The following is a 15,009-nucleotide window of genomic DNA, read 5'->3' as shown; positions in this document are numbered from 1 at the left end:
CGTATCACACACGCATAGTACATGAATTTACTTAATTGTAACTTTCTAGCTATCCCACAAAATACAACTGGATTTTTTTTTTAAATGAAAATTTGACTGGTTTGTTTTGTAGTATGAAAAAGAAAGAAAAATCTCCTTTATTCTCAAGTCATACAGGGGGCAAACAAAGAAAACAAATTATGTAAAATATAAAAAAAATGCTTTTCTAAGAAGATCTAAAACTTTCCAGAATTTGAATGCTTTGTTTCCCCCTAGCAGTTAAGTGCAATCAGGCATGTGACTGACTACACACATTTTTTTCAGAGAGTTAAAGAACACATTCAGCCATGTTCTTCGACAGGTAAGAACCACCCTCCGTTTATCAGCTCAGGAAACAGACAGAAGCAAACACACAAACTCATAACAAGTTACCTTCAAATATTCTCGTTCTCTTTTTGTCCTTTGGGCTTGAAAATAAAAAGCAATCCGGCAAGTTTTATGCTGTTAAAATGGCTCCTGTAGATTGGGGAAGTGGTGTCTGTGCTTCAGCCTATGAGTCATACATGAAACTAAGTGTTTCTAAGGGAGGCACGCCCATGTTGCTGTGGACCCAATTATTCTGCTAGGTCAAACATGCAAATCTACAGGTAAAAACAGAGGAGAAGTACAGAAAAAGGAGAGACAGAGAGCCAAGGAGCAAGATCTACCTTGATTAAACCATTATTCAGCTCATGTTAATTACCATAATTTAACATTAACAATAAAATAGAACTCAGGATCTACACAGAAACAAAATTAAAACCGTATGCTGTTTTACAAAATAAAATCTCAACTTTTAAAAATTATATTAATATATCAAGTAAATAAAACTATGAAAAGAAAAAAAATGTGGGAGGGAATGGAAGGGAGACAGCAAATTTTCTGGCTTTTAGTGTGACAATGGACTGGTGAGTCTAACCAGGCTACTCATTAACCCTTACATGAAAGGGGTACATTGCTATGTAATCTGGAAAAGCTAGCAAACTGCAGTATCAGATGCAGATTTACAAGTCCACTAAACATAAAATCTAGAAAATTCAAAGTTCAGTAGAAAAATAAGTGTGAATTAACCTGGTTTATAAATTTTTTTAAGAATTCAGGGTTAGAAAGGAGCTAAAGTCTAATATAGCATAATGATTTTAAATAGTATCACAAGCTTGATAAAACTCTATTTTAAACAGATTACCAATGCAATCACGGTTCATGATTCTATGCTCCCAATTGATAGCTACCGTTTTCTTTACCAAAATATTCCACAAATAAAAACGTACCATGTGCCAGGCACCCTGCTGCACCATACATGGTGACCCTAAGGTGCCAACAAACAATGTGGACAGTGAAGTTTTGCTCTCCAAGTCATCGTACATCTGACAAGGTGCCCAAAGAGCTGAGATGTTAGTGCACTACTTACCCTGTCCCCTGGATGAATATTAATTTATTCTAAGAGCGTAAATTGATCAAAATGGCTTGAAAGCATTACGCACTCTCAAAAGTGCTTTACATGACAAAGTACTACTCACTAGACTTCATCTTAATATTTTACAAAAAGTAAATAGGATTTGGCAAAGTTTTCTGCTTCAGTTAATTACTTGGAAGTAATCATTTTGTCTTACTAGAGGCGCAGCTGAGAGGACAAGCTGTCGCTGACTTAGACAGGAACTTCACAAACTGCAACAGAACAGAATGGTTGTGAACCAACTTTCTGCCCATTAAGTGCCTATTTATTCCATTCTACTGAATACTGTTTGATTTATCTTTTTACTAAGATAATCCCCATGGTTTAACAAATTATTAATAAAAAATTATGCTAAAAAGAAAAACACATCACTTCTTCTGCCTTCAAATATCATATTTATCTTACGTTAGAGCTCATTTATTTAGAATGACTGTTTGGAGCCCCAAAACCAAGAAAAAAGGCCCTCTGAGCAGTCACAGGAGATGTTCACTGGAAAACCCCTAAGTCGTTTCCTAAAGCTGAAATTTATTTTAGACCATATCCATGTAAGCCCAATAATTTGATAATCTTTTACCTAATTAGAAATGAAGTTATAGGGGTGTGAAAGAGGGAATAGTGAAAGGATGATGTCACAACAAACAAATGACAGAGTGGAAAGTGGAAAGTGAGAGAAGACTAAAACAAAAACCTATAAAAATCACAAATAAATATAACTTTAAAAGTCCTGGCATCTAAAGCCATCATATAAGGTCAGTAAGTTCTACACACTCCTTGAGTGTATCACCAAACAGTAAATGCCTTGAAGTCAACATTATTATAAAAGACAAAGTGAGAAAAATGCGTGTGTGTGTGTGTGTGTGTGTGTGTGTGTGAGAGAGAGAGAGAGAGAGAGAGAGAGAGAGAGAGAGAGAGAGAGAGAGAGAGAAATCTTTTATGGTGTATAGATACCTAAAAGGAGAAGCTTCTGCTATTGAGAACATCCATTTATATAAAGCACTTCATTACTTGATAATGGTAGACATGTGGAAAGTAATTTAAAAGAAGTACTTTTCACCACCGGTATGTAGAAGTAAGAGACATAAAGTGAAAATAAGTACCCTTCTTCAATAGCAACAAATATCTGAGCTATTCCTAGGGAGAAGATTCCAGAGTTGCTGCTACAAATATATTGCCCCTTTGCTCAAGGGTGTCCCTATAAGCATTGTTTTACCACCTATAGAAACTAGATCCTGGTTATATTGACAACACCAAGAAATCAATCACCACAGAAAAAACAAGTTGGCAAACAGTTCAGCACAGGTTCTAGAGTCACTCTGCTTGGGTGCAAATCCCAGCTATGCTACCTATCTGCTGTGGGATCCTGGGCAATATTTAACAGTACTGTGCCTAACTTTTTTGTTTGTGATTTAGGCTAATAGCACCTACCTCAGAGGACTATAATGAGCATTAAAACCAATGAATGTACTACTACGCTTAATATAAAAAATTTTTACAACTTAAAAATAAGAAAACAAACTAGTCTTTAAAATTGTCAAACAGGTCTGAATAGACATTTCACCAAAAAGAGATACAGATGGCAAAGACAGCAAAAAATCTCAACATCCTTACTCAACAGGAAAATGCAAATTAAAGCCACAGTACCCGTGCACATCAACAGAATAACTTAAAAAAAAAACAAAAAACTGAAAATACCAAGTGCTAGGGAGGATGTACAGCAACTTCAACTTTCACATGCAAAGTTGGGAATGCAAAATGGTACAGCCTACCTGGAAAACCATTTAGCAGTTTCTTGTAAACATATACTTATTATACAATCCAGCAGACTCAATCCTAAATATATGCCTAAGAGAAAGGAAAATATATGTCTATTAAAAACAAAAACAAAAACAAAACCTTCTACTGGGGTGCCTCAGTGGCTCAATCAGTTAAGCATCTGACTCTTGATTTCAGCTCGGGTCATGATATCACAGTTGGTGGGATTGAGCCCCACATTAGACTCTCTCTCTCTCTCTCAAAAATAAATGAACATTTAAAATAACAACAAAAACTTCTACTTAAATATTTATAGAAATTTTATTCAGAATTACCAAATCCTGGAAACCCAAATGTCCATCAACTGGAGAACAGTTAAACACATTGTGGTACATCCATACAATGGGATATTATTAGCAGTAACTTTGGAAATACAGCTACCACATGGATAAATCTAAAAGCATTAGGGAGTGAAATAAGCCAAACTCAAAATATATACTATATGAGTCCACTTACACGATGTTCTGGAAAAGACAAAACAAAAAGGGCAGAATTCCTATCAGTGGCTGCCAGGGGTTAGGAATGAGGGGGGGAGACTGACTACAAAGGGGAACAAGGAAACCGTTTGGAGTGATGGAAGCATTCTGTATAGGGATTGTGGTATTGGTTCTATGACCTATATATGTTGTCAAAAATCACAGAACTGTACAACTAAATAGGGCAAATTGCACTGTACATAAAAAATAGCTCAATAAACCTGACTTCAAAAAGAAACTAGTTCATGTGTAATACAGTTATTAATATTGAACTGAGCACTAAGTAAACACTTTATAAACATTAACTTATTATTATGCTTCTTAGTAGAAGCAATCAGTATCAAATAGTTCAGGATGAGAAAGGTTAAGTCTTTAAACTTTTATATAAATAAAATGTGGCATCTTAGGCTTGTGATGCAAATATATTATACTTGTACATACAGTTGATGTCTATTTCTATAATTAGATCTGTATCAAGTCAGTATATACCTTAATATAAAGCTGTCATGGCTACTTGGAGGAATTTTCAGCATTTATATTTGAACTATTAGTTTAGCAAGATTAGATCAATTAAATGAATTGAATGCAGCTAAAGTTAGGACACTGTAAATTTCTTTCTTTAAAATACAACTTATAAAAAGAATTTACAATGCAAGCAAGGACTCTCTTCTTTCCTTTCATTGTTACTGCTTCTCTTTGAACTCAAATGTGAAAAATCCCAGTATCTGAAAATATTAAACAGTCTCATGCTCATATCTAGAATACCTGGGCTTTAAAAAAAGGCTTGCTCTGAATCTGTCCCCTCGTTCAGGAGCCAACAGGAGAGATGGAAGAAGCATGCAAAGATCAAATCATTAAAATGATAAATGACCAAAATCACTATTCTCTACTACTTATTTTTTTATTTATTTTGCGAGTGAGAGAGAGCACAAGTGGGGAGGGGCGCAGAGACAGAGAAAGAGAGATAGAGAGACAGAGAGAGAGAGAGAGAGAGAGAGAGAGAGAGAGAGAGAGAGAGAGAATATCCCAGGTAGGCTCCAAACTGTCAGTGCGGAGCCTGAGGCAGGGCTCAAATTCACAAACTGTGAGATCATGACTTGAGCCAAAGTCAGATGCTTAACTGAGCACCCCAGGCACCTGTCTCCACTATTTAAATATAAAAAAAAAATTTTTTTTTAAGACTGGGATTCAGTGTTCTAAATATTTCAGTGGGAAAGGATTCTCAAAGTATAATCCCAGGTTCTGAACAACATGCAGCATTTCCAAATGTGACCTTAAATGTCAAACATAGTTAATTCTCTATCATCTATCACTAGTGGGTTAAAACAAGGCCTCCTTTCCTGTTTCTGCACCCATTATTAAGTAGGACACATCCATAAGGAACATTCTCCTGGACAAGCGTCTGTGTGTTTTAAAAGGCACACCAAAGTCAAAAGAGGCCATCGCAGCGCCTGGGTGGCTCAGTGGATCAAAGGCTGACTTCAGCTCAGGTCATGATCTCACAGTTAGTGAGTTCAAGCCCACTGTCAGGCTCTGTGCTTATAGCTCAGAGCCTGGAGCCTGCTTCGGATTCTGTGTCTCCCTCTTTCTCTGCTCCTCCCCTACTTATACTCTGTCTCTGAAAAAATTTTTTTAAGAGGGGACCAGGCTTTGGCTGGTTTTGTTTACTAATGTATTCCTATCATTAAGACAGGGCCTAACACACAGCAGAAACTCAGACACATGAATAAATAACTTTTCTAAAACAGTTCATTAAAGGAAAATTATAGCATATCAGGATTTTACTGCGCATTCAAATATTTTTTAAAGACATGATTTGGCCCATAATTTGATACTGCAAAATTCACGTACCTACCTGTGTTATAAGATTCCATTGTAGGTACTATTTTGGATGTTGTTCTTTCCCTTCTTGTCAAAAACAACCCAAGAATTGATTGTACAATTATATTTTTTATGATGCTCCCAGGTAATATTCCGACTGCAATCTCAAATTTCATATAGATGTATCTTTTATACATGATGTGATATATCTTTTAATCTCTTTTGATTAAATTTTAAATTCAATGTTAAAGACAATGTGTCCTTTACTTCAGTGGATTGTAACCAGGGATGTACCTGTGAATTACCTAAAGGAGCTTCATGCCTACTGTTGGAAACAGACTGAATAATATGGGTAGAAGCCATGCTTCTGAGTACCTCTGCTCTACTGCTCTGCAGCCTTACAATCTAATGTAGTTAGTGGTCTTCACACAGCAGTCACTCAAAAAGATGCTTGTTCCCTTACTATTCAATAATTTCTAAATGTTGTGGAGAGGAAATCCTCTATTTTTTACATTGAGTTTAGAGTGAAACTTAAGATCCTCCTTTGCTACTGCATCATACTGTAGGAAAAATAATATCGCGACAACATCCTAACTGTCCCTTTTCCTACCACCAACTACCTATTTCCAATTCACCTTTCACTCTGCTATCACAGAATCTTCCTTTAAAAAACACTATGTGAATTGATGTGATTATCAACTCATGACTGAAAAAAAAGAAACTAACAAACTTTGATTCCCCTGAAATAAAATAACCTAGACTACCTACCATGGTTTTCAAACTTTTGTTACACAGTTGAATTCTTACAAAAATCTTCAAGGAACTGAGATACTACATACATTTAAGTCTTTGTTGTTTTCAGAAAGTCTAAAAATACCAATCCTATCCAAACTCATTTTAAAAACAGGGAAAGGAGGGGTGCCTGGGTGGCTCAGTTGGTTAAGCCTGACTTTGGCTCAGGTGATGATCTTGTGGTTTGTGTGTCCAAGCCCCGTGTCAGGCTCTGTGCTGACAGCTTGGAGTCTGCTTCAGGTTCTGTGTCTCCCTCTCTCTCTGCCCCTCCCCCACTTATACTCTGTCTCTCCCTCTCTCAAAAATAAACATTAAAATTTTTTTAATTAAAAAAATAAAAATCGGGAAAGGAGATAACTGACTTGCCCAATGTCAAGTTCATGACTGATCTGAGGTACTCCTAGGTATCCACTCATTTAACATTTACTGAGCATCTACTATGTGCCAGGCACTCTTCCAGGCCCTTGCTACATAGCAGTGAACAAAGGAGACACACTGTTGGTAAATGATCCCTCCCCACATGGCACTTATATTCTAGTAAGGGACAAACATTATGGACTAAATACAGAGCATGTCAATTATAAATAAAAGATAAAATACACATATGCTAGTGATAAGGACAAAGAAGGAAAAAAACATAATAGCAAAGAGAAGAATAGAACATTTTAGACTAGCTAGGGAGGATTTACTTTTGCCATGTCACCTTTGCATAAAGACCTCTAGCCATGTAGACATATCTAAGAAAGAACATTCTAGACAGAGAAAGCCTGTACAAAGACTCTAACAGGGAGTTTAACTGATACATTTAAGGAAAGCAAGGAGGCCAGTGTGGGTCAAGTAGAGAAAATAAGAAGAGTAAGAGGAGGAGAAGAGTACTAGGAACTAGTGGAGAGCCTCACTGTTTAGAGACTTAATAGTTGGAGAGTTTTCAGCATATGAGTCATAAGATTTGACCGCTGTGATGAAAACACACTGCAAAGGGGCAAGGAAGGAAGCGAGGAGAAGCTAATGCAATAATCCAAAGAGGATAATGACTAAAACAAAGAAGGCAGCATAAGAGGAAGATCTGACTCAATTATGGATGTTTTTGAGGAATACCCAATGAAATTTCTAAATGGACGGAAGTAGTTGGTGGGGAAAGAAAGGCTTCAAAACTCCATTTCTGGCAACTGAAAGACTGCTGTTGCCCAAACTGAGCCAGGAAAGACTACAGATGATGACGGTTTGGGGTATGGAAACATCAGGAGCTCAGTTTTAAACTCATTAAGTTTGAGATGTTCATCAGCTCTCCAAGTGGACATGTCAAATTGGAGAGATTGCCTTGGAGTTGCAGACATAGTCCTAAGGCCAAGGGAAGGGATATGGGCTAGGTATAGAAATTGTAGTCATTAACATATATACAATAATAAAGCTACAGGTAGAAAAGGTAAGGACGACAGACCTCTGGGACACTCCAATATTGAGAGGTAGAGGAGAGGAGGTAAAGTTAGCAGAGAAGGCTGAGAAGGAGTATCCAAAAATATCGCAGGAAAACACAGCAAATACGGTATTACCCTGGAATTTGAGTAAAAGTGTTTCCAAAAGAAGGGATTGAGCAACTGTGCCAAATGCTGATGACATAGCAAATAAAATGATGTCTGAGAAAAAAATGGCAGTTGAATTTAGCAACATGAACGTCACTGTTAATTTTTTTTTTTCTGATGTTTTAATTTATTTTTTAAGACAGAGAAAGCATGAGCTGGGGAGGGGCAGAGAGAGAGGGAGACAGGAATCGAAGCAGGTTCTGCACTGACAGCAGAGAGCTTGATTTGATGCGGGGCTCAAACCCATGAGTTGTGAGATCATGACCTGAGCTGAAGTCAAGATGCTTAGCTAACTGAGCCACCTAGGTGCCCCACATCACTGTTAACTTTGTTTTCATGCTATGATAGAAAAAAAAAAAAAAAGATAAGTAAAACATCAGATTACAGGGAATTTAACAGAGATTGAAAGGTGAGAAACTTGTGAATGAGTCAAGAACAGATTTGAGAGGGGAAGGGAGGGCTTCTTTAAGAAAGGCAGTGCCATTTCTATTGCCAAGAACATTCCATTTTGTATTGCAGTTAATTTTGTACAAGTCTATCTATACATCGATAAACTGGTAACCCATTCAAGAGCAGGAACCATACCCTGCAGCTTGTATGACCGACTGTCTGTGGACAGAAGTTTGAAGAGTGGAGAACAAAAATCACAACCAGGCTACATTTAAGAAATAAGTCTCCTGGGTTGCCCGGGTGGCTCAGTCGGTTGAGCATCCAGCTCTTGATTTTGTCTCAGGTGAGGATCTATCTCACCGTTCGTGGGATGGAGCCCAACACCAAGCTCTGCGCTGGCACACAGTCTGCTTAAGATTCTCTCTCTCCCTCTCTCTGCCCCTCTCCTCCTCTCTCAAATATAAATAAATAAATTTAAAAAAATAAAGAAGTCTCCTCATCAAACTTTTACTTAACTGAATACATAAAATTACCAGATATTCAGAATAACTGGAAATTTTTATAATTACCCCCAAAATTCAATTACATTTATGTCAGTTCACTAATAACATATTTTTAAAAACACAAGAAACCCGATACCAATATTTTGGAAACTTTTTTTTTTTTTTAATCCTATGGCAGGAGAATATTTAAGCAAATGGGCTTTTAGCACAAGTTCAAAAAACTTATCTCTAATACCCCAAACCTCCATGCTCTTTAAAAAGAGAAAAGAAAAAGACACCTTTTGCCATTAGTAAAGTTTAAGATTATGGTAGAAAGCAAACCTCTTGGGGTGCCTGGGTGGCTCAGTCGGTTGAGCATCCAACTTCAGTTCAGATCATGATCTCACTGTTTGTGGCCTCGAGCCCTGTGTCGGGCTCTGTGCTGACAGCTCAGAGCCTGGAGCCTGCTTTGGATTCTGTGTCTCCCTCTCTCTCTGCCCCTCCCCCACTCATGCTCTGTCTCTGTCTCAAAAATAAAATAAACATTAAAAAAAAAAAGCAAACTTATTTTAAAATAGCCTGATTTACACTATTTAGACTCTATTTTTATATATTTATTATCTAACACAAATTAAAGATCCTGTTTACAAAGAGATTAAGAAAAAGCTTAATATTACGGCTTTAATTCTCATAAACAGATTAACTCAAAGTTAATTCATAATTGCTTGTGGACTGATGACTTACTTGGCATGACTTTCTGCTTAGGACTAAATCACAGAATGCTTAGCCCTAAATATTATAACCCACCAATGTGAAAAAAATTACATTCTATCATTTTTGCTCTTTAATAAAAATAACTATAAACAAAAAAGGGGAACTTTAGGATATGTTAAAGGAACACGAACTTCAATTTCTAATTGTACTGCTGGTCAAAATCAAGAAATGAAAAAACCGACATTAGCAACTAGCCATGTAGTCCAAAGCATGGGCTTTAGAGTAGGTGACCTGGGTTCGGTCCCAGCTCCACTATTAACTAATTGCATGACCTAGGGCAATTTAAACTCTCTGTGCCTATGTTTTTACTTCTGTAAAAAGGATCATGCTAATCCCTATTTCACCAAAAAACTCACTTAAATTGCTTATTATAATACCAGGAGGACACATGATGTGTTCTCAATTATTTATCAAAAAACAGGAGGAGAGGAGATAACATACTAGAAGTACATTTATAATCAGCAATAAAACGGAATGAACTATTGATAAACACAACTTGGATGACTCTCAAAAACATTATGAGGAGTCAAAGAAGCCATTGTCAAAAGGTTACATACTCTAGGATTCCAAATATATGACATTCTCTGAAATATCAAAGTATAATGTTGGAGAACTTATCAGTGGTTGCAGGGGCATTGATTAGGGGTAGGATGTGACTATAATGAGAGAGCATGAGGGAGTTTTGAGGGGGGATGGAATTGTTCTACATCCTGATTTAAAAAAAAAAAGGTGGGGGGGCACCTGGGTGGCTCAGTAGGTTAAGTGTCTAACTAGATTTCAGCTCAGGTCACAAACTCACGGCTTATGAGTTTGAGCCCCATATCAGGGTGCTGTGAGCACAGAGCCTGCTTGAGATTCTCTCTCTCTGCCCCTCCCCCACACTCACTCTATCAAAATAAACAAACTTAAAAAAAAAAAAAACCAAGACCTGATATATGTTGCTCCCAAAAAATAATTTTTAAAGGCCAATTTTACTCTATAATTTTAAAAATGAAACAATTGGGTCACCTGGGTGGCTCATTCAGTTAAGCGTCTGACTTTGCCTCAGGTCACGATCTCACAGGTTCAGGGGTTTGAGCCCTGCATCAGGCTCTGTGCTGACAGCTCACAGCCTGGAGCCTACTTCAGATTCTGTGTTTCCCTCCCTCTCTCTCTCTCTGACCTTCTGCTTGTGCACGCTCTCACTCTCTCTTTCAAAAATAAATAAAAATAAATATAAAAAAAAGTAAAATTAAACAATTTGTTTAAAACCCCGAAGTCCAAAAAGTCATTACTCCAGTCCCTGACCATGAGAGAATAGAAGACAAAAGACAAAATCAAACTGAGGGACATTCTACAAAATATCTGCCTGATAGTCTGAAAATGTCAGAGTCAAAAAAAAAAAAAAGACAAGAAACCATCAGAGATTTGAGAGAATTAAGAAGACACAACAATTAAATGCAGGGCAGCTGGGTGGCTCAGTCATTAAGCATCTGACTTCGGCTCAGGTCATGATCTCACAGTGAGTTCAAGTACCACATAGGGTGAGCCTGAGCCCTGCTTCGCTTGAGCCCTGCTTCGCGTGAGCCCCGCTTTGGGTGAGCCCCGCTTCTCCCCTTTCTCCCCACACCCCTCGCTCACTTGCACCCCCTCTCTCAAAAAAACAAAGACAACTAAGTGCAACACATCCTGGAACAGAAAAAAGACATCAGTAGAAAAACTATGAAAAATCCTAATAAGGTTTATAGTATTCTACCAATCTTAGTTTCTTAAGTTTCTGGGTTTTGTTTTGTTCTGAGAGCAAACATGGGGGAGGGGCAGATGGAGAGGGGGAGAGACAGAATCTTAAGCAGGCTCCACACTCAGCAAGTATTCTCACTCCTAGCTGGATCTCTCAACCATAAGATCATGACCTTAGCCGAAATCAAGAGTCGGATGCTCAACCATCTGAGCCACTCAGGCACCCCTTGATTTCTTAGTTTTGATAGCTGTAATGTGATTGTGTATGACATTAACATTAGTAGAAGCTGGATGAAGAACATAGAGAAGCTCTGTACTATTTATGCAATTCTTCTGTAAGCCTAGAATCACTTCAAAATAGGTTTAAAAAGATTAAATACCAGAAAAAGTAAGGTTTGCAATAATTTCATGAAGCAAAAATACGTTATTTCTCTTCCAGAAACCAACCAATGCCATCCTGCATATTTTCATCCCCTCAGTGTAAGTTTAACTACCTAGCCTAGTTTGTACCTACATTAAGATAATATATGTTATCTGAAAGGGATAAAACAGATTGTACCATAAATGATATAACTTATTAGCTATACTCACTTCCAGTATATAAGTTTATACCTTTAAAAATTGTATCAACATTTGATTTCCCAATTCAAGAATGATGCTTTTTAAAGAAGGAATTTCTCATAAATCCTACCTCTTAATATTCCTATTAAAAAAACAAAACTTTCAATAGCCTACTAGTGCCCACAGAATAAATTCTAATATAAGATATTTTTGCATCTTGACTTTGGTCTACCTTATTGTAGCCTCACTTGTGGCCTTTCCACCTCCCAACAAACACCCACAATCCAGCTTTGCTGAGCTTAATTCAGAGCATGTCATGCTTTCTACCTCCGTATTTGCTGGCCTTCCCCACCAAGTAAATCTCCTGCAAAGCCCCTCTCTCCATCACTACAAGAAAGAATTGGTCCCTTTGAGCCTCACTCTGTATTTTAAAAATTGTCTGATAGATGCATGCATCACATTGTTTAGGTATTCACATAAACATTTACGTACTGTTGTACAAAGCACTCTGACAGGTTTTGGGACTTAAAGATGAACTGATTTCCTTCATAACTCTTCCTGACTACTCTGCTGGAATAACTGGTGAAGAACATATCGTTGTTGTTGTTGTTTTTAAATCACTTGTTTACATGTCTCACTGGTCACATATTTTAGCCTGATAGCATTCCTGACCCACAATAGTTCTGTAATAAATATTTGCTGAATGAAAACATTTGGAAGTCAACTAAATACTGGCTCAATGATAAATCTGTTTTTTCTCTTCCACACAAAACAAACCATTCTCAGGTCATTTCTGTAGAAGTCTAAATTACACAAAAAGCAAGGCCTTTTCCTCACTTTCCTGAATGGACTGATATCTCTGAATAGTTTGGTTAAGGCTGGGTCTGGCAGCCCTATTTGGGGATCAAGGCAAGAACAGTAAACTTTATATTCATTAAGAAATCACAGTTTCTGGGTTAGTCCCCATGCTCACACCTGAACATCTCATTGTGTTAATAGACAATGAATACAATTAAACAGAGAGAGAGGCATGGAGAGAGAAGGAGAGAAAAAAGAAAAACTCCCAATAGAGTAGAACTGATTATCCAAATAGGGCCCTTTCCCTCAACTTTTGGTCTTCTGTCCCTCTCAGGCTTTTACTTACACAACCTTCTGTCAATAAGCTAATTCTAAATAATTAGAAACAAACTGGTAATTGTTTCAAAAGGAATATTCAAATGAGATACTTAGCCTACAGGCTTTATATTTCACAATACTGTACACATGGAACAATTAGTGACTTCTTTAAACTCTTATTTTACTACCATCACAAAGGATACACTTTAGCTGTAGCTAAACTGCTCTGCTGCTCTTCTTCCCTACTTGAAACCATATCACTGGTACAAATGAAAACTTTAAAACTTAAAAGTATTTTAGATCTACGATCATTTCAGAAAATATTTCTTGGACTCACACAACGCTCTCAGTATTTCAATGTTCTCAAATTTCTATCTCCAGGTCTTGCTCTTGAACTCCAGATTCTTCTATCCAACTTGACAACTCCATTCAAATGTCTAATAGACTTTTCAAACTTACCTCATCCAAATCTCAATTCCTGATCTTCCCTCCAAAACCTACTCTACCCAGTTGTCTCCAGTTGTCCTGGTAGAGATTCAACACTTCTAGCTGCTCACAACAAAAACCTTGGCCACTGACTCTTCTTTCAGTCCTCTAGTCATATCCAACCTGTCGAAAAAATCCTGTTGGTTCAATCTTCAAAACATATATAAAATCCGAAAATGATTCAACTTCATTGCTACTCTCACGCTGCAAACCACCTTCCGCTCTCATCTGCATCACTTCAGAGTCTTCCTGCTTCTATTCTTCTTTCCCTACAACATACTCTCAAAGCAGCAGCCAGAAGTAACCTATTTAAAAAGACAAGTCAGGTTATATCACTCTCCTGCTTCAAAACCCTCCTGTAGTTCTTCTTTTCACACACAAAAATAGAAGTCTTCATAACAACTTCAAGGATAATATCCTACTCTGGCCCCAACCTCTATGATTGTATCTCTTACTACTTCCTGCTTGCTTGCTCTCTTCTCATCATACTGACCTCTCCTTGCTATCCCAGGAACATATCAAGCATTCTTCCCCTCCAGGTCTATGCACTGCCTGTTCTCACCGCCAGGGAGCCTTTTCTGTTAGATATCCAGGTAGCTAACCTCCTCTACTTCTTACAGTAAACCACTGAAGTAATAGGTACTAAACTGTTCAGACTTCTCAGTGTGAAATATGACTCTGCCTCTTCTCTATCCTTTAAATATGGAATTGGCCAAGTGATTTGCTTTGGCCAATGACATAATAACAAAACACAAGCACAGGCCTACCAAGTACAGGTACACAGGAGCTTAACCTCTCTTGCTGCTTGGGATCCCTCCAGCCACCACTAAGGTATGAGAGCCACACAGAGAGCCCCTCAGCCATGTGAGCAAAGCCACTCTAGATTAAGTATATAGCCCCAGCCAAGTCAGTTGTGATCTGAAGAATCACCCAATCATAAAAAATAACAATATACAGGATACACATAGTTGCTAAAAAATCATGATGTGCTCATTTAAAGCCAGGATTAAAAACCATTCTCACTGTAGAATCCTATGTCATTTCTATAACATCCCAAACTTTTTAAAAACCTCCTATTTTGAACTTTAGAATTTAGTGTGAACCACCTCAACAGACATTTCCCAAATTTAAAGATACTAAAATGAGCGTGTATAACCTGCTACATATTAAGAATTCAGATAATTACAAATTAGAAAAATAAGTCCCCAGGACTTACCAACCTCTCTCTGCTTTTATTTTTGCTACTGTTTCCCACTATCCTTTCTCCCCATTTTTCAAGACTCTGCTAAAGTTGAGCTGAGAGAATATATAAGAAAAGTGATGAAACCTTAAAAAAAAAAAAAGGATATGCCTTAAATTATCTCAAGTATCTAAATGTAGGTAAAGACAGGAACACCTGGGTGGCTCAGTCAGTTAAGTGTACGACTCTTGATTTTGGCTCAGGTCATGATTGCAGGGTCGTGGAATCAAGCCCTGTGTCAGGAACCATGCTGGGTGTGGAGCCTGCTTGGGATTCTCTCTCT

General features: G+C 37.6%; 1 protein-coding gene across 4 annotated transcripts in view; it reads right to left on the bottom strand.

Moving 5' to 3' along the window:
* Window positions 1-15,009, bottom strand: part of ELF1 (E74 like ETS transcription factor 1) — a 108,094-nt gene that overhangs the window by 81,783 nt on the left and 11,302 nt on the right. The window contains exon 1 of one of the 4 annotated variants that reach the window (XM_027064951.2): window positions 412-2,274. The exons of 2 other annotated variants lie outside the window; for them this stretch is intronic. The gene's annotated coding sequence lies outside the window, so the exon portion shown is untranslated. Of the gene's footprint in view, window positions 1-411; window positions 2,275-15,009 lie in introns of those variants that run through there. One more of the 4 variants, XM_015085432.3, reaches the window with a different exon arrangement.

This window comes from Acinonyx jubatus, chromosome A1 (genome assembly GCF_027475565.1).
Source record: "Acinonyx jubatus isolate Ajub_Pintada_27869175 chromosome A1, VMU_Ajub_asm_v1.0, whole genome shotgun sequence".
Lineage (NCBI taxonomy): Eukaryota > Metazoa > Chordata > Mammalia > Carnivora > Felidae > Acinonyx > Acinonyx jubatus.
Note: the sequence above shows the minus strand (reverse complement) of the source record. Positions and strands in the feature narration are given on the sequence as shown.